We start from the raw sequence: 27,506 nt of genomic DNA on the forward strand, positions 1-27,506 counted from the left end.
GTACAGGGAGTCTCAAACTTTACTATTCTTATAGTGTCTGGTCAATGTGTTCAAAAGGTAAAACCCTGGACCCCATCCCCATCTGGCCCAGTGATTCCTAGGGCCCAGGTAATTCTAATGCAGGTGGTCCTTAGACCACACCTTGCAAAACAGTGGCCCAGTAGATGTTTATCCAGGTCTCAGAGATAATTTGCAGTCCTGGCTTGAGCAGGGCCTGGCTTCAGGATATTGGAATGTTAAGAGGTCAGGGCTGAAGGTCTTCGGCTGAGACAAGGGGGCCTGAGATGTCAAAGGTCACCTGGCCACTTCTTTCCTGAGTCTAAGGAGTAACTTAGGTTTTCTTGTTTGCGTGAGTTCCATGCTCACCCATTAGCAAAATAAAGAGTGGCCTGTTCCGATTCTTTCTGTGAATCCTTCCCTGGGTGCCTTAGAGCAAAAGGCCTGTGTTCTCCCAGGAGTAGGCTTTGCTCTTTGTAGGGCTGTTTTCTCCTTCCATTCAACTCTCAGTACTCAGCCTGTACAGAGCAGTGTTCTTGTTCTGAATCACATTTTTCATGTGCACCATAACTAATCTGGACTTTGAAAATCAAAATGGGAAGCACAACATGTGACCTGAATGCAATTTTTTTTTTCAATAACCAGAGCTCTTAATATTTAGTTTTGCTTAATGACCCAAGACGCGGATCCACACGGATTACAATTTCTGCCCCATTCAATTCATGCACAGGGTAGGATTCATATAATGTGCCTTTAATTTTTTCACATAAATAATTAATTCTACATTTAAAAACACGTTAAGATGTTTTATTTCTTAATCAGCTAATTTGACTGGGAAACAAAGATGCCCTTTATTCCCATTTTCTTTGAGTCGTGTTACTGTAGTAAAAGTTCCCCACAAGATTTGGCCTTCGCTCACAAGTTTCGCGGCTGCCAATTAGTTTCCAGAGTCGCTATTTTACAAAAATGCTTCTCACTTCTAAAAAATGTAATTGAATGTCTGTTCATCACAGAGTTTCTTGTGTTCAAGCCCAGGGTGTTAAACATTTTTCGGGTTGACTTGGGTCAGCTTTGAAACATTTCAGACAGTGAAACTTGAGAAGGGACCGTATGCTATACTGTGTCCCTCACATCCTGTTAAGTATTAAGTGGATATTTAAATGGACTTGTTATACCTCGAGACCGCCTTAAAGTGAGCCATATAGTTTACAAGACTGTTCATTAAATGAGAGGATTGCATGGGATGCACATGTATTTTCATCATCTTTCGCATTGGCCCAGAGTTGCCCTTTAATTTTCAGACTAATTAAAGTAACACACTGTACTGCAAAGGGTGGACGCCTGCGCTTCTACAGAGATGCGAGCACTGATGAGAGTGGAATGGTGGGTTTTCTTTTCTTTAAAAGGAGTGGGAGAAGAAAGAATTCGCCTGAGTGGACCTGTTCCATTCAGGGCTCCTATTTGTTCCACTCCTGGATCAAGTTTTTAATTTAACAAGACTGCGTTTTGGGGGAGTTTTTGACCCCATCTGTTTTGGGGCCAGGGTGTGCCCCACCTGGTGGGGCAATTGATTTTCGAATTAACTGGGCTTTATTGCAGAACAATAGAGTGATTGTTTCTTTGCTTTTAAGCACTAGGATTCTTGGAATCTGATGGGCAAAAAAATAAATCAGACTGCAATGCGCAGCTCTCTGGGCTGCTAATTGCATTTGACCCATTATCCTCCTCCCCAGCCCGGTTCAAACTTTGACACGGCTGACTTAGAGTTTGAAATGTAAATGGAAGGGCTGCTTTTGCAGGTCATCATACTGTGGAAAGTTCGTTCCTGGAACACTCTTCGAGGCCTGGAGAAGAGAAGAAACAGATATGAGCAATTATCCCAGGATTGTGCAGCTGCTGGCATTTGATGGGCTGGCAGACGCAGCTCTGGGCCCTTCTCCACCAGCACCACCCAGAGCAAGGAGCAGCAACGGAGGGATGGAGGGAGCTGGGCTGCCCAAGAGCACAGCAGCAGAGGTGCCAACCGCCCATGGCTCATCATGCCCAAGGAGGTAGGGGCTGAGGGCATCTCCCCTCCTGCCTCCCTCAGCCCACCCTTAGAAAGCATGTTGCACAGGCTTATAGTTAGCAACTCTTTGCTGCCTCTCCCGCTTCCTCCTCGAGGCTGTGCCTTGCCACCCATAAGGCCTCTTTGAAAAGAATACAAGGTTTATAAAGTCTCTCTCTTTCTTCACAAAGAAAAGTTCCTCCACTCCTGGGAAGCCCATCTGAAAGCAATAGCTGGTGCTGCTCCCCAGCCTGGATCTAATGAAGGATGTGAGTGTGCACCCCGAGCTGGGCTCCCCTGCAACTGCAGCTCTCTCCTAGGGGTGATCCTCAGTTGATTTTGCAGTCACTTTAAAAATAGGGCCAGGCCACGGCTACTATGGGATGGAGTTGGGCCCTGAGAGGAGAGAAGGAAGAAGAAGGGAGAGCACTGGTGGGGAAAGGGTGATTTCCGTCAGGAGGGGTTCCGGGGCTCAGAGGCGATTGCAGCCAACCAAGGAACTGGGTCCCAGCCCAACTCTCCAGGCTGGGAGGAAACTGATCTTGTAAAAGAAGGGGATGGCGGACCCCTAGAGAGCAGGCTGCTGCCATCACGCCATCACAGAGCCACCTGAGCAGGACCCCCCTAGCACTGGAATCTGCAGTAGCCCCTGGAGCTGCACCAAGGGGGCAGTGTAGCGAGAGCTTCATGCGGGAAGGCAACTGCGTTCAAATCTCAGCTTTGCTACTTACTTATTGACCTTGGCAAGATATATACCCTTCTGTCTCAGGATACCAAATGCTCACAGGTGTTTATACACAATCGTATAGTCGAGGGGCATTCATTCGGTGCTAAAGCCTGGTGCGTGGTAAGTGTTTGATAAGTTCCAGGTAACATGATTATCAGAACCAAGGTCAGACCTCATTTTCTTTGCTGAGGAAAGTTCAGGGTCTACCAAAGCAAAGCACACATTCAATCAGCAGAGTCAAAGCAGCACGTATCTAAGGAGGCCTGGCTTCTGGCAGGCTGAGCTCCTGCCTGACACTGCTCATCGCCCTGGGGAGGAGACAGAGACAGCGACACCCATAAAAGAACAAAGGCTCCACACCGGGCCGGAGGGTTCCCACACTACCACTGAACTTTGATGTCTCCTCAAAGATTGGGAGTCCAACCCAATGTTGCTATGGACTGGGTTTGACTATGATTTATTTTCTCTGTGGGAAATCAGAGGATGGTGCTTTCATAAGTTTAATTCTAGCTCTTGCATGTATTAAGAGGTGGGGAAGGCCCCCAACATTGGCAGTACGATTTATTTTCTCCATGGGAAATCAGAGGACGGTGCTTTTATGAGTTTAATTCTAGCTCTTGCACTTATTAAGAGGTGGGGAAGGCCCCCAACATTGGCAGTACGGCAAGAGTCATCCCCCCCATGTTCTCAGCTCAGAAGTGGAGATATGTACTCTGTTTGGGGCCAGGTCTACACTGCACCTGGATCCTTATATTTGCCAGTAAATATAGAAGCACATGGAGTTATTAATTAGCATTTATGAGCTCATTAGCATTCATAAGTAATGTCAACACAAGATGATGAACTAAGCTGGATTGTTTGGGAAGGGGAGATGAGGGAGAAAACTTGTCTCTCCACTTGGATTCATATAAATGTTACTTCTCTAGAATCCACCCCCACATAGGAGTCAGCAGAAATAAACACAAATACACAAGGCAAGTCAGTAAATTCCCTATGTATGAGGGTGGCCTCCTCAGAGTTTCTGGTTTCCATTACTAATCTATTTCATATTGAATGGATTTGAAACTCAGTTTAAAGAAAACACACAGTAGCAACATTGCCATCCAGGGTGGCCATATGTGATTCTTTGTCATGAGCTTTTCAAGGTGAAAGAAAACTCAGAGACCATTACATCACCCTACCATGCTTCGGGTAAGGAAACCGAGGTCCTAAGGTTGGAAGCAGAGCTGGGTCTGGAAATTCCACCTCTCCACCTCTTTTTCTAAAACTCAAACCTTCATAAAATGGATCCATAGGTTTGGGGCTGAAAGTCTCTCTGGGTCCAATGTTATCTCTTTGTTTAAATTGTCGTCTCCACCAAAAAAGACATGGTGGCTGTGTTTTTTCCATTCTAATGTCTTTTGGGAACCAAGCAGAACTCACTTCCCCTTTTGATCAATCTTTCAGTCAAGCTCAACAAGAATTGTTGGCAGCTGATGTTCTGGACTTTGGTCCTTTCTGGGCAGGGCAACCAAGTGAATCACTGTGAGCACCACCTGGCTTCTAATGGAAACAGGATGGAAATTATACTGGGCTTACCAAAATCTAATTTGCTAGGGACTGAAAGGGGCTTTTGCAGAGGAGAGAGCAGCAATTGGGTGAAGGAGGGGACAGAGACAGGATTAGAAACCTAAAGACCCCCCAGAGGACTTTCAACTCTCAGTTCTTCCAGCCACTTAGAAATCTGACCATTTTAATGCAGATCTACAACATTTGAATTAAATTTAATAGTGGTTTTAATAGGTTAAAAAGAAACCACATTTTAAGGCTTGTCCCACATTCAATTTATAGCAGGTGTTTTGCTTACAAAAAGCTACTCACAGAGGATGGTCCCACAGTTTCGGCTGAAGCGCTCACCTTTCGTGATTGTCTTACACAATCTTAGCTGTATTAAACTTTTATCTAATTTCTAAAGGATACCCTGTACCTCTCAATTATCATGTCTAATTTCAAACTTGATTTTCACTAGCAGCCCACCACAGACATTCGGCTCTGAGTCTCTGTGTGTAGTATGTAGGTTGACACCTTGGGCTATGTTGGAACAAATTTGGCATTAGATCTGTGTGGACTAGATGGGAAATGAGGGAAGACCAAGTGTTAACCCAGGATACAAACTGTTCAGTTCTTTGAGGTTTTTATGGATCCCTAATTTGGAACAGTTGGCCCAAGTGGGACATTCTGGTGACATAACTTTACAAAACCACACCTTTGCAAATAAGCATGGTTTCCATGCTTGTAGACTGGCAATAGTTCTTAATCTGATTGCTGATTATTCCTCAAGCCATTATTTTGTGTTTTGTGTGTTTATTCAGGAATAAAACAACCAAGAAACCAAAGGTGACCTCTACCTCATATTTGAATTTATCTACATAGAATGGTGGATGCTACACTGGTGATGACGTTTAACTTGGTCAGGAACTTGTTGCCAAAGTAGAGCTACCTGGAATCCAGTGTTGACGTTTAACTTGGTCAGGAACTTGTTGCCAAAGTAGTTCACATGTCTCCTTTGTTTCCTAATCCATGATGGTTTTTCTTGACTTTTTTTTCCCCTTTTTCACATATCAGTTCATCCCTGGCTACAGTATTGTCTGATCATTGGAGTTAGAGCCTTTCTTTAGGCTTCCTGGGGAGGCTGAAATCTTGGGTTTTGTAACTAGAATTGGGTGGTAATCTTGTGTGGGCTCTCTGTCCTCAGAAGGATCATTAGTGAGTTTCACTGACTCAGTCAAGTGGCCCACACCACCAAGGTCTTTCCAAGCTTCAACAACATTCAGATGCTTTCCAAGCTTCTAGACGGCTATTTCAAAGAACCAGTGTTCTCCTGGAGCTCTGAGCCCACAAGCCATCATTGGCTTTCTTTGCTGTCCCTTTGGACATTGCTGTTTTAAATAATTAAGTGGAAATGGGGTAATTTTCAACAATATAGAAAAGCTAAAAAAGCATCAGCAAGTCCAATGCTACAGACCAACCTCAATGATGTCTTTTCAGCAGCCGGATTCACTACTATCTGCCAGAACTGAGATCTGCTATCTGTGTAAAATGCTTTTGTAAGGCGTTATGTTTAATGACCAAACAACAATCAGGCAGTTGCCTTTTGAGGAACTAAGAGAGAGAGCTTCAAGCAGGAGACAGAAGAAAAAAGACTGAAGGACACATTAGAACCCCATTCCTCACTGAATCCACATCACCCCCAGGATAGAGCTGATGCTCCTCCACATGGATAGAAGAGCCCTGCTTTACCTTACCTTGTCCTCTATGCTCCAGCAGCATCCATCCACACTATTTTTCACCTGTACCTTTGCTGTATCTGGAATATTCTTCCACTGCACCCTGATCTTCTTTTCCTTATTCTACAAGACTAAGCATAGGCATCAGCTCCCCCTGGAAATGCATTCCCATGATTCCTCTCTGAGCACCAGATTGAATAAGGCATATTTTCTCTATGCTCATCTCTACCACTCCATTTACCATAGTGTTTGTAACAATTTGGTTAAGTATCTTTTTCCTTCACTTGACTGTGAGTTTCTTAAGGGCAAGAACTATGTCTTATTTCTCTTATTTATTTTCTTACTAGAGGCCCAGTGCATGAAATTCATGCGGGGGGCGGGGGGGGCGGGTTCCCCTCAGCCCAGCCTGCACCCTCTCCAATCCAGGACCCCTTGGGGGATGTCTGACTGCTGGTTTAGGCCAGATCGGGCCTAAACCAGCAGTCAGACATCCCTCTCACAGTCTGGGACCCCTGGCTCCTAACTGCTCACCTGTCTCTGATCACCTTTAACTGCCCCCCTGTTGGCCTGGTCACCCCCAACTGCCCTCCTTGCCGGCCTGGTCACCCCAATTGCCCCCCCATGCCAGCTTGGTCTCCCCCACCTGCCCCTCCTATGGGCCTGGTCGCCCCATGCAGCCTGCTGCTTGGTCCTTTGGTTGCCCCTCACTAACCCCCCTGCAAGCCATAACCCATACGATGCAGTGTACGGCTAATTTGCCTACAAACGTCAGGTGGTCATAATAATCTGGCCACTCAGTGTCCCCCATTGGGAGCTTTCTTCCTTTGGAAACCAAGCCCTCTAAGCCTGCAGAGTCCAGAGTTTGGGAGAAGGGAAGTACAAATTCCCTGAGTGGGTTACAGGGAGTAATGGTAAGTAAAGCCACACTACTTTCACCCCTAGGCTCATGTGTTCTTCCTATTGGAGCATAGCTCCATATAATGTCCAATGATTTATAATGTAGTCTGCACCCTAGAGGATGGTGCCTGATCTTCACAGACAACAGTGCTAAGCTGGTGCCTCAGCTTTGCCTTCAAGAGGCCAATCCATCACTCCAGCAGACCAGCATCTTCTAGGTGGTACTATATGAGAGAGGTAAGGATATCCCATTGCCATGTGCCCTCTGGTGCACCTCCATTGGCATAAAGTAGATCCCTTGATGTGACAGGATGTGATGTGGAATCCCTGTGAGTGGATGCTCTAAGCCCTCAGATGCAGATGGTAGTGCCATCTGAGGCTCTGCAGGCAGGAAAGGCAAACCCTGGAATATTATTTTTTCAAGTTAAAATAAATTGCTGCCCCTTATAGCAATGCAGCCAACTTGCCACCAAGTGGCCAGTTGGCGACCTCAAAGGATAAGGCCATATTAAGCATTGTTCTCTGTTGCGGACAAATTGGACATTTGGCAGCAGCAATAGCTGCATCAGTTTGGTGAGTGGGAACCATGCTGTGGACACATGTATAGCTTCCAAATCCCCCATGGCTACTCCATTTATGTACCTATTGTGTCAGAGCTAGGTTAATCAATGGCAGTGGCTAGTTGATATCAACTGGCCTAGCCATGCTATCTTCATGTTTATTTAGTACCTTTTCTGTTCTGGATGTTCTCTAGTAGATGTTAACCTTTCATACAAAGATTGTCATACTTTCACACCCATTTCCACAGGAATACCTTTTTCTCAGAACCCCTTGTCTTCCCATCTTTTTTTTGGCTCCTGATCATTCAGCCAATGACCCTGAGTTTACATATATATTCTATTTCCTCACAAAGTAGATGAGCAAGCAAGTACATCATTTGAAGCTATGCCCATAGGGAGTATTTCTACTAATTGCTGACTTCAAGGTCACCACTGAGTAGGGCTTTCATGCAGCAGCAGTCCATTTTCTGTCTGCAGCCACATACCAAGTCAATACATTCATGAGCCAAGCTCAGTCTTTTACATTCTCCATCAACTGGTCATAAGGGACTCCCATGTGGCCACAGGTGTGCACTGAGGAAGAGGTGGTGGATGATGACATGGGTAGTCTACTTATGCCCTTTGGCCTGCTCATGCCCAGTCCTGAGTGCACCCCTTTCATCTTGCAATGGATTATTTCTGGGCTTACTCACTCAACCTATGACTTGCTGGGTCTATCAAAAAACAGTTTATCATGGACAGTTCTAGCTTCATAATCATTTGACAACTAATAGGCAGAGTACCAGAGCATACCAGGGGCTACTTTTCAAAATATGCGTAGTCTGTCTTCTGGACCCTCCCACTGAGCATAATGAATAGGTGAGATTTCTGACCTTACTGTGATATTTCCACTCTCTCATGCCCATTTCTCTGAGACTTTTCATTCTCCCACCAACTTTCATAGTAATTTATTTCTACTTTGTTTTACATGGACTATTACTTTATCCAAGTTTCTGAGAGTCACCCTATCAGAATAGTAGCAGCATCCCAGGACCATTGTCAGATGTCCTGTATCCCAGAAGAGTGTTCCCATATAGATAAATTCTCTGTAGCACAACATTACTAGAGGCCCAGCGCACAAAATCGTGCACAAGTAGGGTCCCTAGGCCTAGCCTGTGATCAGGGTCATGTCCAACGCACCACAATGCTCGTTGTCGCCAGCCCTACCCTGCGATGCTAGCCGCTGCCCCGCAACACTCCGTGATGCTTGCCTCCGCCACCCAGCGACACTCCCTGATGCTCCATAATGCTCGCCTTCACCGCCCCACAACACTCCTCGACACTCCCCACCCCACAACGCTCTGTGATGCTCCCCGCCCTGCAATACCCTGCAATGCTCATCACCCCGCTTCACTCTGCAACGCTAGCCGCCGCCCCGCAATGCTTGCTGCCACTCGCCACTGAATGCTCACAGCCGCCCACTGCCCACTGCCTGCCGCCTGCTGCCGCTCAATATTCCCCAATCTGCCCCGCCGCCACCCCCCTGTTTGCCGTGGTTCCCTGTTCCTCATGCTGCGATCGTCAATGCACCTCATGGCAACTGGTCCAGCGGTCGTTCTGGTCATTAGCTTATGGTCCTGGCCTTTTATTAAATAGGATATTCCACCCACCTTGATCCAGTACTCTCAGACCCCAGTCCTTTAAATAATGACCCAGATCCTGCCAGTATTTGTTGGCTAGATCTTGCAGTTCCTTCAATGCATAGTGCCTTTCCTCCCCTAGTAGGCCCAGCACTTCCCCAATGTTGTAATTTAATCCTTTTTATTAGTCTGGCTGCCAACAGAGGTGACATAGGGGCAGATCTTAAAGGGAGAAGGACACATTTGTACAAGGCAGAGGCTTCTGCACCTTCTTCAAGCAAGAAAGGAATAGTGCTCGTCTTTAACAGAGTGGAGTGGGCCTCCTCTGTAGGCTCAAAGAGTTTAGGGGAATCTGAAGACCCAAGATGTTCAAATGTGTCAGCTCAGATGTCACTGTCTCTTATCTCAAAACCCTGTTCTTTTCCAATCAGAACCCTGGTTGGTATAGCACACCTACCAAGGATGAGCATTCAATCTTCCCTAAAACTCCACTAACCTTATAATTAGGTTCTAGCCCTAATCTCCAACTTTAACTAGAAGAAATGAGGCTCACCCTCTGTCTAATCAGTGAGGCCTTCTGGTTTTCACACCAAGCCTTTAACTGCTAGTTTATTGCTCTTTTTCCCAAAGCATTAATTGCCCTCAGCAATAGTCATTCAATGCCATTGCTATTATCATTACTATTTCTCCATATTTCTCAAATGCCTGATACATTCACCCACTAGTGCATTCCCTTCCATCAGCAAACTGTTCCAGTTCACCTCTGCTACCTTGTGCCAGGATCTTGCATTGTTCTATCTAACCTTAGAGAGGGGGTCCTTGTAGCCAGTAGCTAGCAGGTGATCAAGCTCCAGAATCCCCTTTTAGCATCACCTTTCTCAGACTACCTCTGGTACCAACTATTTAGATTGGGTTCTCTGAGAGTCTGACTTTCAACCAGATATTTATGAGCAGGAAGTTTATTAATGCATGCTCTTGCTCAAATCACTATTTTCAGAGGGAAAGCAAAGGGAAGGAAAGATGACTGGGCCATGGGAGAAGCTGGGCTCTGATGTAGTGATGACAAAGGCCTCAACTAACCTAGCAGAGAACTCTAAGCTGGTTTGCACTTAGTAATTGTCCCAAGGTGGGGTGAGGTAGACAGACCTTTATGCCCCTCTGGAAACCAGTCTTTGGATACAGGTTTCCCAGCAAAGGGATATGACATTGAGTGAAGAGGTTCACTTGAGCAAAGGCAATTAACAGAGGGGCTGACAGCTGAGGCCTATGGGCCAGCAGCACTCCTAGCAGCTGAAGGATTAAGTCTTTCCATCCTGATGGGATTGGGTGGTGTAGCATACTGACTTCTACAGAACCCAGCTCTACCTCTTATTAACTGTGTGACCTTAGATAAGCCAGTATGCTCTCTGGGTCTTAGTTTTCTGATCCGTAGAACAGAAATAATAGTAATGCCAACCTCATAGTGCTGTCATGAACATTAAACAAAATAATAATGTGATGCACCTTCATATTGAACCTGGCACACAATCAGCACCGTAGCTTCTTGAAGCTGTAAGAAGCTTAGTGTTTGTGTGAGAAGTTAAGACTACGCTATAAGATACAACAGACTTGCAAAATTGTGGGTAGTAGACGCTTAGAAGAGGGGAAAATCAAGGAAATACAAAAGGGCAAAAAAGAGGAGATGGTCCACAGATACATGGAGTTTAGAAAGGTGCAACAGAAGAGGACAACTTCCAGGGAGGATATTAACAAGAGCCAAGGCCCAAGAAGCAACAATGGCCTTTGCAGGGCAATGAGGAAGTCATTCTGGCTGCTACAGTGCTTCCTGCCCAGAAGTACACTAGGAGGGGGTGGGTTATGAAAGCTTAGAAGTCCAGCCACAAACAGCTGCTCAGGAGACCCCAACAGACCATAGTACAATTGGGTTCACAAGTGGTGTGAGGGACATCCCCAAGAAATGGAATATGTTGGCAGGAGTGGGAAAGAGAGGAGGATGGAGACAGGGATGAGAGGGCCAAGAAGAGACAGACACAAAGGAGAGAGCCATGTCAAGGAGAGAGGAGGCCGAGAACAAATTGGAGTTAAAAGCCAATCCAGAAAGTGAAAGAGAAAACCAGAAATGAAGAAGAAATGGAGATGAGCTGTAAGAAATCATGGTCTTCTGATTTCAGAAGTTCCATTCAAAGGGAGTGTTACAGAAAATCATAATAATTTAGGGCTAGGTCAGCTGTGTTACTTCCTTGGAAAACAACACAAACACATGTATTAAGAAGCCCAGTGTTTTGCTATATTATAAACTAGAGGCCCGGTGCATGAAAATTCATGCACTGGGGGGGTGTCCCTCAGCCCGGCCTGCCCCCTCTCACAGTCCAAGAGCCCTCAGGGGATGTCTTACTGATGGCTTAGGCCCATTCCCCGGGAGCGGGAGGTGACCTGGCCGATCAGGGGAAGGTGCCACCCCCATCACCCCACTGTTGCTGCCACTGCTAGCCCTAGCAGCTGCTGTGGCTGCCTGCCCTCCTCGGCCCTTGCAGCCACCATGGCTTTGTCCAGAAGGATGTCCAGAAGGACATGACATCTGGTCTATCTGGTCTAATTAGCATATTACCCTTTTATTAGTATAGATAGTTTTGAATGAATGTCCCTTCCCAAAATGCCTACTTTTCCAACAGGTGCAATATAATGCCATCTGCCCAACAAAAGGACCTAAATGTCACTAACTTCATAAGAAAATATAATTGGCTGTTTAGGACCCTAATTTATTATGATGATATTTAATAATGTGTACTTATATAGCATGTAGGGACCTGAAATGAGTTGTGAATGTTAACTCTCTAACTCACACAACAGAAAGATAAGAAATACAACACTCCCCTTTTAACAGATAAGTTCATTCCACAAGCATTTATTGGGCTCCTATAAGCCAGGCATTGTAACAATGCAGAAATTTGGCTACATGGGTTGGATTCATGCTATTGGAGCACCTGCCCTTCCCCCAGCAGAAATGAGGGCCTTCCAAGAGTGGACCATGACCTCTCTGAAGTCCTAGGGTCCAGCACTGCCCCTGGAAAAGAGGAGTTCACCCATAAACGTAGATAGACTTTTTAAAAATTATATACTGAGAATTAGCTGTAAAAGTCTACACTCTAGTTATTAAAAACATAAACCCAGACACTCGTGACTTCTGAGCCATTGCTAGTCACTGGACCTTACTTCCTGTAGAAACCCCCATCTGGGCTCTTCTGTCTGTTCTACCATAAGGCACTCACTCACCCGCTGAACACTGTGGATTCTGCAATTCCTGTAGCCCTTTGCATTTATTGGAGACAAGGTCGAGGCTAAGGCTGGGCCCCACATTAAGGTTTGCTTTTTTCTTAAAGATTTTGGCTTCTATGAAGATTTTTATATTGAGCGGAAAAATGGAATTCTGGACCTCGAAATCACTCCAAGTCAATATTCTCTTGTTAGTCTGGGTTGGGTGTGGGAAAGTTCCATTTGGCAGTTCTGATTATAATGAGGTCCCGACTGCTATCAAATGGCCAGCAGAAAACAGGACTAAACTGAGCTCAAGGCTTCTCTGACTCAGGCCTTAGGGTCTCACTGTGTGGGTGAGGCCACTCTCCAGAGAGGTTCTTCGCAGGTGTCTGGTAATTGAACCCCTTCTCACGGGGTCCAAAACAAACCTATCACGTGCCAGACCAAAATCCTAGTGAACTGGAAAGGCAAATAAAGTCACGAATTTGTGCCTGCGTCTTGCACCTTCTGCCCCTCCCACATCCCAGTGTGGATGCCATTAAAAAGCTGGACGGCTGATATCTGGAAGTATCCTTCACCCTTAGGACGAAGGCAGAGGTGACACCTGGTCCTAATCATAAAAGCAGAATGTCTCCAAGCAAAGTGGCATGAAAATGCCCACATGCTGCCCCCCTGTCCTGGAGCTACCGCCCTGGGGTTAGTCACTGAGGAAGGTCCATTCCCACAGATGTCAAAAATCAGGCCCTAAACACACACTTGGCCAGAATACACCCTAATTAAGTTGTTGGCCATTTCAATTATGCAGGTTATCATTTCTCTTTACCTTTGCTCCCTCACTTTGCTCAGTGAAAGGCTATATAAACCTCCTGCTCTCTAAAGAGCTTCAGATGATTACATGTAAACCGTGCGTGTGCAGAGGGCTGGAAGAGTCTAAGGAAGAGGCCTTAGCTTCCCTCCTTCTTTGAAAGATATGTCCTGTATCACTCAGCTGAAATTTACAGGGAGGAAAAAGAATCTCAGAGTTTCTTTCTTCTGCTTTTTGGGGGAGGAGGGCGTCACAGTCTGTCTACGGCTGAGCCCACGGTTGTACATGAAAGTTAATATTTCCAGGGCCCTTCGTGGGATACCTTTCCCAGAATTCATGTTCTCACTGGGAAACTGAAATAGCGCACGAGAGTTACCCTAAGTAGATTTAAATAATTAAATTCAAAAATTCTCAAACCACTTGCTGTTTCAAATTTATTTCTTTAATAACAACTCAGACTCAGCAACAGACTGGATTAAGATTTCATTTATTCGAAATTTAAGGTATATCCAGCTCTGGGTGTTGTTTTTAAGTATTTAAGGGGAAATTTGTGCCTGGTGAAAATGAAGAGACTGCGGCATTATAAATTCATTTCCTCTATTAGAATCAGGGTCGTGCCTGCGCTGCAGCTGTTGGGGGAGGCAGTCGCCACGGGCTGGAGGGCGCGCCCCGGGAGCGGGCGACCCTTTGTTTCCCAACGAGGGAGATTTGGCCGGCCCCTCACCCTCAGCAAGAACTATTTCCTCAGTGGCGCCAGGCAGTTGGGCAGAATCATCTGGGGTGGTTTTTATGTGGCAAAGCAAAGCACCCTCTGGGATTCCAGGCGACTTCTAAGGATCCATTTTCATCCATGACCTCAAACCATGCCTTGTCCCAAGCCCTGAAGAGGGAAGGCCACTGTGGCCTGAGCTGAGTTCCCTGACCTCCGAAATAACCCGTCCTGACACATTCCACAAAGCAGAGAGTGACTCAGAAAACAGGTGTTACTTCGCAGGTAACAGCCCCACGGTACTTACTATTCATGCTAACAATTTTACAAACAAGTGAGTTTCTTATACATTCATCGCCACCCCCAGGCATTCATATTCTTTTTAAGTACAGAAACCTTAATTAGATTTTGACCACAGACCCGGATTTGACTTACCCTGACAGGGTTTCCATTAGTGTAATCTGTGGGGGAATTCACTGTTTTAACATCTGTGTGCCTGAGGCCTATCTCACATTTACTGCAAAGCTCTGAAAAGCCTCCTTGTATGGCTGTATGTTTCCTCATGCTCCCCATTTCACAGAAGTCATTTCAGCACCAAACGGTAATTAGCAAAGGGATGGGCCTCAGCTGACATGAATGCAATTTATTGTTTTCCACGAGGCCCTGAACCAAGCAAACAAAGAACACAGTCTAGCTGTCTGGCATTTTATTAACTTGTATTGTGCAGTGCACCTTACTGGAGGGAGATCTTCGGGAGAAATCCAGCAGTTTGTGTGTGGCAACACGCAGACTCTAGAAGAATATTAATTTCAGTTCAATTAGGCAAGTTTTGTGGTACCTCAGCCTGTAATATAGGACAGCCACTTTTATAATTATCTTCCGTATTAACTTTATCATCACCAGACTTTTGCATAAATGCAACCTTTCATCTTTGAAATGCCAACACTTCTTCAATTTTGGCAACCGTACAGCACTGCTAATTATTTGCTCATTATGTGTGGTTAACTGATGAATCATTAATAAATGAATGAATGGCTAATATATTTTTATGGTAATTGGAGATATAACTGATTGCAGACTTCCTTAGCTTCTCAAAATGGCACTGACTGAGCAGTGGCTGCCTAATTGTTTACAGATGATACGTGTGCCCCCACCCAGCGTTTCCCACAGTTGCGGTTTATCACTGGCATATTCTCATCAGTCTAGGGTGGCGGCTCGCCGAGGACCAGTCTGGGCAGAGGGGAGTGGGCAGCAGCATGACTGTGCTTCCGTTCTTGTGTTTCTGTCACCTCATTTGTTTCGGCTCAGCTGACACGTAACCATGTATGGGCCTCAAAGACATTTGCTAGCAATTCGAAGGCTCCTCGTGGACTCTATTTGCCGAGGCACTGGCAGGGCCATGGCTCTAACACCGCCGTGATTACCCTCTGTCAGAAATAGAGAGAGAGTCAGACGCTGACACACACAGACGCACACCATCCAACTGCCACGTGTCCCGCCTGGCCTGGCACAGACAAAGGAACCGTGGCCAGTGGCCACCCAGCCTGGTGTCTCTGTGGTTGAGGAGTGAACGGTGACTCTTTGCTAAGTTTGGTTAGAAGCCTGGAGTTCAATCTGCACCACTGACAGAGTCCAGAAAGTAAAATCCACCAGCGATCCTTAGCTCCATTCACCGACTCAGCCTTCCACGGCTGGTTAATGGGTTTGGAGATAACAGCTGCATTACACAAATTACACCGATCATACGGCAACATCAGTCACCACCTATAGTTTAAAAACAAAGAGTCTGTATTTGTTGACAATTCTTGTGGAAATGAAAGATAGAATACTGGCCAAATACAGCTTGTTTAGCTTCATACAAACAGACGGAAGATCAAGTTAAAAATGCAAAGGAGATTACCAATTCTTAATTATAATTATTTAACCAGGTGGGTAGTTTCTCCTAATGAACATTTCCATGAAAACAGAATAACTAATGACAGTCTTAAAGAAGCCTTTGTCTTCCCATGTACTAATGATCACATTTATAAATATGCAGCAAGGCCCCCGTGTACATTGCTAATGATAAGTAATTAAGCGCCAGGCGTGGGAAGCCAGTGAAAAGGGTCATGTTAAAGCAAGAGAGGAAATTAAAAATGCAATAAAATAAGTTGCCTAGAAAAGACTGAATAAACTTCTGGCTTCCCCTCTTTCCAGAAGGAGAAGTGGGTTTCCCCACTCTCACAGTAAAGCCACCTCAAGCCATCCAACAGCTGGCCCCCAAGTCAGACAGCATGAGTGATCAGCTTGCTCTCTACCCTCATCTCCACATTATCCTATTGGTTTGCAGGCAGAGGAATGTGGATTCAAAGGGCAGTTTGGATCATTGGGAGAGAAGATGGGCCCCTGGAAGAAGGAAGCAGTCAGTCAACAAGGATGGATTCCTGTCATTGCCAAATTAAACTGGGCTTTGTTATTGCTGATGTACCACTTGTTTAATAAACCATGTTGACAACTTGGATTTTTTTCTCATCTTCTAGATGAAAAAGAGAGGACAAGATGGGTGCCTCTTCCACTACAATAGAATAGCCTCTGTCTCTCTTCACGGTGTCTGTTTCCCCACCAGACCAGTGATGGCGAACCTATGACACACGTGTCAGAGGTGACACGCGGACTCATTTTTTTGGTTGATTTTTCTTTGTTAAATGGCATTTAAATATATAAAATAAATATCAAAAATAGAAGTCTTTGTTTTACTATGGTTGCAAATATCAAACAATTTCTATATGTGACACGGCACCAGAGTTAAGTTAGGGTTTTTCAAAATGCTGACACGCCGAGCTCAAAAGGTTCGCCATCAATGCCACCAGACTGTGAGCTCCTGGAAGGTGAGACCGCGACTCTGTGTGACTAGACATTATATCCTCACACCCAGCCCTGCACCACATGCAGTGAGTGCTTCATGAATGCTGGTTGAATACGTGAGTGAATGAATGAATGTTCAAAATGCACAGGCGATCTCTAAACCAAGCAGCGGTTTGTCAAAGAGCCCTTTCACATCACTCCCAATCCAAGCAGCCCCACCACACCAAGGCCTGGACCTGGCGGAAAGACAGGAGGCACTTCTCTCACGCAGGTCCTGAGAACGGCGCCGATTCTGCCATGTACCATCACCAGAGGGAGCAGTGGGCTGAAAGATTCCTGTTTGGGGGCTGACGAGGAACCTCCGTGTTTCTATTAAGCATTAAAGACTCACAGAATGGATAACGGGCTCCTTGGCAAAAGAAAGGGGACTTGTATTTGGATCGCCAAAGCTCTTAAATAAGGACAAGTTTGATTCTTTTTTTTTAATGTCTTAGTGAAGCTCTTAAACCACTGAAGATTTTTCTTTCAAACATTTCAAACTCGTCAATCTCGAGTCTCTCAAGACCTCCCATTCCCTTGCTCCTCCAGACGGCTAATCCCTCAGCGAGGGGAATCTCATTTTCTGCAGCTGAAGTCGAGGGTTAACAAGAAGGGGAGCTTGATGTGCAGAAAAAAAGCAGCAACAAACAAGAATCAAACCTTGGTTGGCTATCTTGGGTCGTTTTTTTCCCTTTCTTTTTTTGGCCTCTGTTTTCTTAAACAAGTCCTTTGAAACAAGCCACAAGGCAGGAAATCCAGGGCTTGGATCTTTCTGCCTTGTTTTAAAACTCCTTCTGAATTCAAATGGATCATTTCCTCTTACATAAAATCTTCAACAAGGCCACACTTCTTTTGTTATCAGAGTGTTGTCATCGGCAAGCCTGCTCGACTCTCATAAAGGCAATTTAGTACCTGACAGGCGAGCAATGCGTGTGTGGGCTTCGATTTGCCTTACAAATAGGGCTGCGAGGGAGTCTCCAGGCGCCTGACCGGGGTGCATCCCAGCGTCTGGGCAGACCTTAGCTTCCTCCGGGCGCGCATTCTCCTCCAGAGAAAGTTCTGGCCGCCGCAGGGGCGCTCTGCAAGCTTATCCTGACCCCCAGTGGCCAGCCCTGTCACCGCCCCGCACCGCCCCACGGTTCCCTCGTCCCCGGGACCCAGGCACCTGGGCTTTCATTGACAGTTCAAACAAACTTCGGTTCTCACAAGAATCAACTGAGTGACATTTCGCAACTGCCAGTTCCACCATCCCATTCCCTCGAAGCAAAACCAGCAGTCCCCCGAGGTGTCCACTCCGCACCTCTCCATTTGCCGTGGCACGTCCCCCCAGGCTGCTCTTCACACACGCAGTCTTACTTTTGAGTGGGTCATGGAAACAGTGGGACTATGTTTCTGGGGTCCCCACCTCGTGCCTGCCCCGGTGCTGAGTCCGCATTTCCATGGCCCCCGGTGGGAATGGACCGTCCAGAGGTGGGCATCCAGGGCTGCTGCTGTCCCGCCGGCCGGGTCACGCTGTTTCAGGGGGTCAGCCACGGAAATCAACCTGCAGAAAACAAACAAACAACAACAACAACAACAAACGTCGTGGCCATGACTAGAAGGGAGTCAGCAGACCACTCCCACCCCGGTGGTAGAGGTCGGATTTAGCAGGCAAAAATACAGGACATATTTTTGGACATAGTCATACCAAAAAAGATATGCTGTTTATCAGAATTCCAAATTTAGCTCAGGGTTCTCTCTTTTATCTGGGAACCCCACCTGGGGCAGAAAGGAAAGGCTCTGTTTTGTGGTTTTATAAATCAGCTCCTGACCAGACCCTTGGATAGTCCTAAGCATCAGACCAGGGGGTTTTGGGGTTTTTGTTAAGAGTGGGAAAACAGGATGAAGGTGACTTCCCCGGATGCTCAGACCTCCCTGAGTATTGGCCCATTTCTCAGACTCTCAGTCCTCTTTCTCCTTTCCTCCCTCCCTAGCTCTCTAGAGGGGGGCAGGCCCCTGTCATAAAGGGCCCCTTTCCCACCGTCAGCCTCCCTGCACTGCTCCTTGCTCACACAACAAGGTCGCTATTGTCACAACCAAGGTTACTGTTTTTAGGGGGTAGTAGATTCCTCTACTGCAGGCTTTTTAAGAGCTAGAACTGCTTACATTCTGAACTGTTTGTATCCACTGAAATGTAAAAAAAAAAAAAAAGTCAACAAACCAAGTTTTGCATTACTGTTATCTTCTATTTTTAAAAAAGGCTATAGCCTTGGGAATAGTGTACATATCTGTTACCGACAATTCTGAAAACCACCTTAGCAAGCTTGTCAGTTAAACCAAATGTTAAATGGAAAATATTTGGCGGGATTTAAAATTAGACCTACACACATTACTTACAGATGTTTCCATGAAAAACACTTGAAACTGAACCACACCAAGTAATAAACCCCACAATGGTGTATTTTTTATACCCCAAGTTAATTTTTATTATATAAGTAGCCATATGAAGAAGGGATTGCATACTGCTTAAATTAAATGCGGAGGAATGAAATCAGCAGTATCCCTTTACAGCATATGGCCCAGCAAATCAAATTACAAAGCTTTCCACATCTCATTAACTGCAATGAGTACAGTGAGTTTTCTAATAAGTCACATCTTTTTCATGTGAGTGGTGAGCGGTGACTTATTGTAAGAATTCACAGGATGACCCTTGTGCTGAAATTAAGAACTAATCTAAAACGGGCAGGGTCATCTGGTCAAGACTGATCATAACATTTCCTCATTATTGTTTTAGTTGGCATTGAAGCATATGTTTTCCCGGTGCCCCAGCTGAAAAATGCCTTTGATAATTTCACTGACAGCAAATAACCCACACACTGCCATTTAATGAGTTTGGGCAGGATTAGCTGACAATAAAGAATATAGTATAAATGTTTTTATTAGAACTGATTTATTTTTTAGCTATGAAAAAGGAAGAAGTCACATGGAAATGCGGAGCTGACTTCTCTCCTGGCGATAGCCCGGCAAGTGGAAGGCGGGGGGTGCACGGAGCCCAGGGCTGGCCATGACAGTGTCTTCGGGCTGCAAATGGTGAAAGGCAAATACCAGCTGGAACCCACACTCAGATGTTGGGTTCCTCCTTTGCACACAAAGAAAAAAATACATCTACAATGGCTCATCATGTGGCCTTTGGTTGAGATGAATTACCAATTTGCAACCTCTTGTGTTTGGAGAGAAGCAAACTGTGCTCTTTTGAGGCAAGAATCAGGAACCTAAAATCATTCAAGCCTTCTTGTTTATAAGGCCAGAGTGAGGCCAAAAATCCATTTCCCTCTGTGCTCTAAGCCCTTTCAATGACGAGCTTCTCACCATCTGCACTAATAAATATGGACTGGTGTGTGCACACCCATCCACTGAGGAGGAGAGAAGAGTGAAAGGGTTTTAAATGGTTGCAAATTGCTCTCCTGCTGAGATAACAGCAGTTTGCATATGAGCCTCAGTTGTTACACATTAAGAATGGGCATTTGGCTTCTTTTCACACAGCTGTGAGGGAAGGGGTGGGTTTCCGAACAACTAGAGAGGAAACGGGTCTGCTGTTCTTAGGGAGACAGGCTTGCGAGTGGCATCTTGCCCGGAAGCTCTTCCTTCACAGCTCCGACCACGGGGACTAGAGACGGGATCCGCAGACCAGTCCCCAAAGCAATCCCTGGAGCTGGGGAGGGGCGCCCTGAGATGGGGGCCCGAAGCCCCAGGACTCAGCAGAGACCAAGGGAATCTAAAACAGAGGCGAGCCCAGAAAATGGACATAGCCCAGCATGTAAGAAAGTTATCCTTGGGGTCAAGGTGAGTTGTCTGGGAGGATCTGGAGACTTAGACTGGCTTTTAGGCACAAGTGGTCATAGGAAAATCCATTTTGGGAAGATGCAAAAAACAGCAGTAGTGCAGTGAGCAGGGCCCAGCAGTGAGTGTAGCGTAGGAAAAGCACCCAGGGCTAATGAGACGGGGTCTCCTCCCCGGCGGAAAGAAGGGACTCCGTGTTCTCAGAATAATGTGATACGTAACTGCGGGAGCTCCAGAGAGACTGCCCAGGGGGCTCTGGAAGAGTCACAGGAGTCGAGGAGCCACGTAGAGGAGCGCCTGTGCATCAGAAAGTGCACATTCGGGAACGCTAAGGAACACGGGAAACCCTCAGTCCAGACCAGTGATGGGGAACCTATGACACGCGTGTCAGAGGTTTTCGGGAACGCTAAGGAACACGGGAAGACCCTCAGTTCAGACCAGTGATGGCGAACCTATGACACTCATTTTTTTGGTTGATTTTTCTATGTTAAATGGCATTTAAATATATAAAATAAATATCAAAAATATAAGTCTTTGTTTTACTATGGTTGCAAATATCAAACAATTTCTATATGTGACACGGCACCAGAGTTAAGTTAGGGTTTTTCAAAATGCTGACACGCCGAGCTCAAAAGGTTCGCCATCACTGGTCCAGACACTTCTAAACACTCGCTCCCGCAGAAGGCAGGCTGCCCAGCATGGGGATGTGGAGCCCACGTCTCCTACCTCCCCTCTCAGGTGATGGCAATGAGAAAGGAGAGGGCCCTGGGAGGCCAGGAGGACTCTGAAGCATCGAGTCCAGGGAGGAGATGGAGAGCAGGGATGGAGAGCAGGGACTGAAACGGAAGCAAAGGGTCAGGCCCTGAGCCCTGCAGACAGCAGGAGCCAGAGAGACCACTGAGGAGTGACAACTTTTGAGAAGCACCTGTGGCTGAGCCCCGGGGGAGGAGAAGGAGCTGCTGAGGGTGCCATGCCTTCAGGAACACCCAAGACCAAATGTTGGGGTGGGGGTGGGGACAGAAGTTAAATATAGGGTGTCCCAAAATTCACGCAAGAAGTAATTTTGATAGAAAACACAGGTTATAATTAAAAATTGTAAATTTTTTATTGATTCATAAAGTATACAGTATAGGGTTATGTATAGAATAGCACATCAGGTAAATGGCCTCCACAGCTTTGCTGGCACATACGCAAAGCCGTGGTCTTCATTGGTCTTCATTGTCCCTGCTCCTGGGCCATAATTGGTACTTCGTAATGCTTATCAAATTGAAGGGATTGAACTTAAAGGGCAACAGATATTAGAATCTGATTCAATAAACTAAGTAAAATTAGGCTTTTATTTTTTTGTTGTTGTTGTTGTTAATGCTCACGCAAAATTCAAATCTTGCGTGAATTTTGGGACACCCTATACAATCTGTGGTATAAAATGTCCTTCTCATCCAGTCCTTGGTGAAAGGAATTATTAGTTAGCACCAAAGCAGCTGTTCTAGAAACTTGTACAGGGTTCCTCCAGAGGTTTATTCTAGGTTTCAAAGTGGAACCTGTATTAGAACCTTTATCATCCAATTTCACCCTTCAGTTGTAATTGAACCTGCCGAGCCTTCGTTACACAGGCCCCTGCTACCTAACGGGAACCCAGACAAGGACAATTCCTGAGTATTGCTAGGTAACAATAACAAACTAATATTTGCACAACTTTCCAGTTTACAAAGTGTTGTCGTAACATTTCTCCTTTGCCCTTTATAATTCTGCTGTGAAGGAGGAAACTTGGCCGTCGCTGGGAAGTAAAAGAGCTGGATCTCAGACCTACATCTTCAGATTCCAAGCCTGGTGTAATTTTTGTCACAGCAAGTAGCTCTTATGTACTCTTTAGATAACACTAAAATGTTCTAGAAGTCTGAGGAAATCTCCATGTCCTACTCTTGAGAAAATGTATTCAAGGCTTGAGGCAAAGTCCTCCGGAAAAGACCATCCTGTCCTGACCTCCCTCAGAATATGTCTGTCTGCCTGGCCAGTGTGGCTCCGTGGTTGCACATCAACCTATGAACTAGGAGGTCACAGTTCCATTCCCAGTCAGGGCACATGCCTGTGTTGTGGACTCAATGAGGTCTGCAGGAGGCAGCTGATCCATGACTCTCTCTCATCATTGATGTTTCTATCTCTCCCTCTCCATTCCTCTCTGAAATCAATATATATGTATATATATTATATAAAATACATATATATATTTTAAAGAATATGACTATGTCTGAAGTGCATGTAATGGGCCTCTGACTCTATTCCTCCCTGATTGGCAAAGACACACAACAGTGTTTCCAAGATGACATTCTTGAGACAGATGACTCCTAGGATCACCCCTTGGTAGCTGCTCATGGCTGTTCTTGGAACCAAAGCCACAGTGCCTTTGTGACAAAAGAAGAACATGAGGAAAAGATCATGTGCAGATTTGAACAACAAGTAACAAAATAAGCCATCACTAAATAGTAAGGATAAAACATAATAAATAAGCCAGCATGGCATTCAGAGCAGCCTCAACCGGGGAGCAGGAGCCCAAGGAACTGGAGCTACCAGGCAGTGCCCTCCACAGGTTCTTTTGCCTCCCCCTCCCCATTTTTTCCCTTTTTTTCCATCTCCACGATGGATGATGCTCAGGGTACAGTCACTGTCTAAAAGGAAATAAGAAACTCATCTTTCTCCCTTGCCCCCCAACTCTAGCAAGTAAACAGGGGCCCAGTTTAAAGAGGGTCCTGAAGAAGAAAGGCTCTGAGTGTAAAAGAGTAGTGTGTAGATTATAAAAATTCTGCTCCATGTAGGAGGTTTGGGGGGGCCTTGATCTCTGCCAGTTTCCTCAACGTGGCGTTAGACACTCCCCATCCATTTACTCAAGTCAACCATGTATGAGAAGCCCAACACACACTCATACAGATATTGACATCTGACATGAGTCCTATGTTAACGAATAAGGAAAAGTTTTAAACCTAGAAAAACATTTCTCCTGTCCTTCCTCCTCTTCTTTCCCAAACCTCCCGCCTGCTCCCATTTGGCCCTGCACTCTCTCCTGCTGCCCTCCTCAATGCCAGCCCCACCACTCTCCTTCACGTCACCTCCAAGCTCCTGCCAGTTGAAGTCCATGTGCTGGGAGCGGCGCCTGCGTGTTCTCTGGGATGTCTTCCTTTTAAGTTCCTCTCACAGATTCTAGGAAGGCTTCATGGTACTATATTCCCACACCTTCAGCTTATCAAAGCCCCTGACAGTATGTTAAGTATTGAACAATTCAACAATAATTTTCAAGTTAAGATTCGTACAATCTTAGAGTGTGAAAGGGACACTTGAATTACAGAACTTGCCAGTTTTCAAATATTTCTTTATGACAACTTCCATCTGTAAAATGAGGGTTCTGAGCCTTCATTCCTGATGTTCTGAGGTCTAGAGCTTGCTGAAGGTCTCAAAGTGACCGAAAATCTTCAGCTCTTGTCGAGGCCATCCTAGGCTCTCCATCACGTTGCACAGACAACTTGCCTTCCTCCACTCCTCTGTTAAAATGCTAATCTATTTGAGACCAAGGAGCGATTCTTATCTTTTATATCCTTAAAAACTTAATACAGTATGGCTACTGAATTGTGTCTCCTTAAATGCAAACACTCTATATCAGGGGTCCTCAAACTATGGCCCGCGGGCCACATGCAAATACAAATATTGTATTTGTTCCCCTTTTGTTTTTTTACTTCAAAATAAGATATGTGCAGTGTGCATAGGAATTTGTTCATAGTTTTTTTTCAAGTTAAGATTCGTACAATCTTAGAGTGTGAAAGGGACACTTGAATTACAGAACTTGCCAGTTTTCAAATATTTCTTTACTTTATGACAACTTCCATCTGTAAAATGAGGGTTCTGAGCCTTCATTCCTGATGTTCTGAGGTCTAGAGCTTGCTGAAGGTCTCAAAGTGACCGAAAATCTTCAGCTCTTGTCGAGGCCATCCTAGGCTCTCCATCACGTTGCACAGACAACTTGCCTTCCTCCACTCCTCTGTTAAAATGCTAATCTATTTGAGACCAAGGAGCGATTCTTATCTTTTATATCCTTAAAAACTTAATACAGTATGGCTACTGAATTGTGTCTCCTTAAATGCAAACACTCTATATCAGGGGTCCTCAAACTATGGCCCGCGGGCCACATGCAAATACAAATATTGTATTTGTTCCCCTTTTGTTTTTTTACTTCAAAATAAGATATGTGCAGTGTGCATAGGAATTTGTTCATAGTTTTTTTTAAACTATAGTCCGGCCCTCCAACGGTCTGAGGGACAGTGAACTGGCCCCCTGTTTAAAAAGTTTGAGGACCCCTGCTCTATATTATCCATCTCTGTACCCACCCACCACCAACCCCACCTCCTCCTTTGATGTTTTGCATATTGAAGAAGCCTGATAAATGCATGTAAATGAGCAAATGAAGAAAAGGCTTCCCATTGTTTATTATCTCAATGTATACTGCTCACCAGTGGATGAAACTGGACTCTCTAACCCCCAGGCTAAGTTAACCCCCCAGATGTGTTCTCCTATGATCTTGGCTCCCCCATTAAATAGCTGGGTCACTCAGCAATTATGTGAGCTTGCTGCACCTCATTTCCTCATCTAGAAAATGGGGATAAAAGATACTTTCCTCATAGGGTTGCTGTCAAGATTAAATGAGAGAATCCATAAAAAGCAGTGAGAGCAGTACCTAGCAGTACAAAGCAAAATGCCCAATAAATATTAGCTATTTTTTACTTCATCTGTTATGTTATATTTCATCTAGCATAATCCTTGTCACACATCACTGTGATTCTTGTTTAATTTGTTGACTTCCCAAAATGATTGTAAGCTCATGTCTGTATTGGTCTTATCCCCTGTGTGGTGGTCTGGCAGGTAAGAGGTGGTCAGTAAATGTTTGGATACATTCATGCGAGGATGGGAATACTTTATGGCTGACACAAATTTCCTCAACCTTTGGACACTATAAATGATGGTTTTAGTTCCTATATCATTTGAGAAGCAGTTGGAGGCCCTAGCCAGTTTGGCTTGGTGGATAGAGCACCGGCCTGTGGACTGAAGGGTCCCGGGTTCAATTCTGGCCAAGGGCACACACCCGGGTTGTGGGCTTGATCCCCGGTATGGGGCATGCAAGCCGATCAATGATTCTCTCTCATCATTGATGTTTTGTTTCTCTCTCTCTCTCTCTCTCTCTCTCTCTCTCTCTCTCTCTTCTTCTATGAAATCAATAAAACATATATTTTTTAAAAAAAAAGAAGAGACAGTTGGAAGACACTATTGAAAAGTGGTTATGAGCACAGACAGCAAAGCCAGAGAGAATGGATTTGAATCCTGACTCCATCACTAACCAGAGTGTGACCGTAGATTACTTAACTCTGTACCTCTGTTTCCTCATCTGTAAAATGGGAATGATAATAATGGTACCTACCCCAGAGGGTGTTCCTGAAGATGAAATGAGTTAATGTTTGAGAAGTGCTTAGCGTTATGTAAATGTTCCCTGCTCTCATCATCATCACCATCATCATTGTCACTTGTGAGTAAGGACATGACACAGAGAAGACCTGAAAGTAAAGACAGATGTGTCATTGTTCCTGTAGGAAAACATTTTGCTGCAAATACAGGGAACCCATGGGATGGCTGAGAGGCAGTGCTCTAGTAAACGTGATGCTGTGCCATGACGATTTAGCTGTCATTAATATACTCTTGGAATATTTTAGGTTCAGAGGTCAAGGCTACACATGAGGATAGGGGGTTATGGGAGAGAATTTTCAGAAAAGTGTCTGATTTGCACAATGAGAACGGCCTCGCCCACCGGTTCCCTGCATTGCGATTATGTGGAAACACATCTGCAGCCCAGCACCACTCCTCGCGTCCTGCTGTGGCTGGGACCACTCTTCCCTCCTCGCAGGCTCCTCCTGACCTGGGTTTTCTCATCACACTCCAGCTCAGGGACCTTTCGGAAGCCTCGCATGGCAGTTCTCTCCTTTGCTGCAGTGTCTCCGAAGCTGTGGGGCATGGAGAAGCCCTGACACTATAGCCACCCCTTCACTGGCCTCTTCATCATGGACTGCAGGTCACCAGGGATGTCCAAGAGGGCAGACACCAGCCTCTCCCAGGTTTCCCACCTACCCCCAGAAGGAAGTGGAGCAGCCGGGCCACTGAGTGAGGAAGGCAGCAGGACTCAGCTTGGGAGACATGGGTTCTCTATAGCTCAGGAAACTTTAGGAAAAGGAATCTGAGGTCTCTGAGCAATTAGAGAACAGGAATGGATTTGGAGCAAGGAATGCTGAGAGTGTTACCACATCTGTGTTTTATCCCTTTCACCACAGTGGCTTCCCTCACCCCACAGCCCACAGCAGTAAGGTGATTTGAAGCTCACCACATTGAGCCACAGATTGATTTTAAAATTATTCATCATTGGCCATCTTACCGCTATCTACCTACCTCAAGATTAGATGCTGCCACTATCTTATAACTCTCTTACAAGGGGCTGAAATCAAAATCTCTACATGAATAGAGTTTGTCTCACCAGTTGTGAACATGCACTGTTATCATAGAATTCTTTACTCTAGTATTTGCTTAATTATATTATAACTAGAGGCCCGGTGCACAAAAATTTGTGCACTCGGGGGGCGAGGGGAGGGGGGTCCCCCAGCCCGGCCTGTGCCCTCTCGCAGTCTGGGACCCCTCAGGAGATAACGACCTGCTGGCTTAGGCCTGCTCCCGGGTGGCAGAGGGCAGGCCCAATCCCTAAGTGCAGCCCCTGGTCAGGCTCAGAGCAGGGCCGATTGGGGAGTTGGGGCGCCGCCCCGTCATGCACAGAGCAGGGCAGATCGGGAGGTTGCAATGCCACCCTCAGTCACGCTCAGGGTAGGGCCGATTGGGGGATTGG

General features: G+C 45.7%; 1 long non-coding RNA gene across 1 annotated transcript in view; it reads right to left on the bottom strand.

Annotated features, from left to right (window-relative positions):
- Window positions 1-782: 782 nt before the first annotated feature.
- LOC106724602 overlaps window positions 783-27,506 on the bottom strand; it is a 37,591-nt gene continuing 10,867 nt past the window's right edge. Inside the window, exons 2-3 of the long non-coding RNA XR_001360453.1 lie at window positions 24,591-24,592; window positions 783-1,841 (exon numbers count right to left, since the gene is read on the bottom strand). This is a non-coding gene — a long non-coding RNA (uncharacterized LOC106724602). The remainder of the gene's footprint in view (window positions 1,842-24,590; window positions 24,593-27,506) is intronic.

The sequence above is a fragment of the Myotis brandtii genome, unplaced genomic scaffold (genome assembly GCF_000412655.1).
Source record: "Myotis brandtii unplaced genomic scaffold, ASM41265v1 scaffold90, whole genome shotgun sequence".
Taxonomy (NCBI): Eukaryota; Metazoa; Chordata; class Mammalia; order Chiroptera; family Vespertilionidae; genus Myotis; species Myotis brandtii.